Here is a 2039-nt window from a genome sequence, read left to right on the forward strand (position 1 = left end):
GTTTCCTGTGTCAATTTAACACTTGGGTCTAATCAAAATTCTTGATTGACACGTCCTCATATCATGGCTTTTCCAACCTCCTAGAAATGCTTTGTCTCTGTGAGAGACTGATAGGTGACTTTATATAAAGTGTTCTGTGAAGTGCCTTTTAAATCTACTTTCCATGCATACACCTGCCTTCTTCTTCAGGAAAAAATAATAACAGTTCACTCTTGGTCCTTTTCTTTATGTTAAGTACATCACTTTGTTTGTTTCAATTTGTCTAATATTGAGATAGAAGTTTCAAGCTTTGAAGAGAGTCAGTGTTTCCTTCCCTACTTTTAATTCCCAGTTTTCAGGAGAGAAAGAGAGGAAGCAATTTTCTAAGCATATTGAATGTGTGATAGATTTTAAAAGCTCACAAATTCTTTGTAATTATTCCCATTGAGAGGCAAAGTGGAATTCCCCCTCCTTTATGACTTGCTTGATGAATAGAATGTGGCAGACTTCTGAAGCTAGGTTATAACAAGCCTCCAGACTCTGCCTTGGGCTTTTAGAACTCTTGCTGTTGGAGCTCTTAGCTGCATTGTAAGAAGCTCAACTACCCTGGGGCAATCATGCTTTGAGAAGCCCTAGCCACAAGAAGAGGGTTCTGGAGGATGACACATCATGCATTGAGAAAGAGAGAAAAGAAGGAGAGAGATGGGCTTCCCTGGTGGCGCAGTGGTTGACAGTCCGCCTGCCGATGCAGGGGACACGGGTTCGTGCCTGGTCCCGGAAGACCCCACAAACCGCGGAGTGGCTCGGCCCGTGAGCCATGGCCGCTGAGCCTGCGCGTCCAGAGCCTGTGCTCCGCAACGGGAGAGGCCACAACAGTGAGAGGCCCGCGTACCGGAAAAAAAAAAGAGAGAGAACCAAGAGCACCACAGCTCTAGACGTGTGAGTGAAGATGCCATCTTGGAAGTGGATCCTCCAGCCCCAGCCACCCCAGCAGATGCCATGGGAACCAGCTGAGCCCTTCCTGTATTCCTGGCCCACACAAACATAAAGAATAAAAATTGTTTGCTTTAAGGCACCAAATTTTGGGAGTAGTTGGTTATGTAGCAGTAGTTAACCAGAATAATTGGGAATCTACTGAAAGCTTCTTAAGATGTATTTGTAAAATCAACCTTGCTTTCTACTTCAGCTTCAGTAGAGCATCTGGATAAACAATAAAACAATTATTAAATTATAAAGGCAAGAAAAGTTATCCAATTTTCATGTAATACGTCACTCAAAGAATGTTCAACTAAAACATACCTTTTGATTATGGAAATAATAGTAATAACAAAAAACTGATATTCCTTACCCCCTTCCTTAATTTTTCTCCAAACAATGATAAAGTGATGGCATTTCTAACTACCTAAAAATTTCTGCAGCACAGGTTGTGCCTTTTTGACCTAGTTGGGAATTGATGAGCGAAGAGGATGTCAAGTTCATAAAAATGACAAATGCTTCTGTCATTAGTAGATGCATTAATCTCTGTCAGGAGAAAACCTTTCATTTGAGGGGTAAGTTAGATAAAATTCTAATGCTTAAATTCCATTCCAATTGAAAATAAGCCTTTGATACTAAACTTTCATTTGGGAGCCTTAATACTAAATTTTCACTTGGGATGAAGTAGTTTTGTTATTGTTGGGTTTTTAACATATAAAAGGCCATTTAACATATAAAATGTCACATTTCTGCTTAAACAATAAAATTCTAATGAATGGTTGAGGATTCTAAAGTGAAGCAAGAAAGAAGCCGTACCCATTATATACAAGTGAGCATTATTTTTTTCAGGAGCAAATTTCTAAGAGTTTTCTAGGCAAAAGCACTGAGTCATACTTGATTTTTAGCCCTTTTAAAAAAGCATTATGTTGCTTCTTTTAGTTTTCTGAATCAATATAAAAGTAGGCCTTCAAAAACCTAATTTCATGAGTTATTGGCAAGTAAGAGAATTGTGAGAAAAAGAGAAGCCCCAGTCACCCTGATAACCAGAGATTAAAAGAAAACGTTTTGAAACAGGGACTAAGAGA

The sequence above is a fragment of the Phocoena sinus genome, chromosome 3, assembly GCF_008692025.1.
Source record: "Phocoena sinus isolate mPhoSin1 chromosome 3, mPhoSin1.pri, whole genome shotgun sequence".
Classification (NCBI taxonomy): Eukaryota; Metazoa; Chordata; class Mammalia; order Artiodactyla; family Phocoenidae; genus Phocoena; species Phocoena sinus.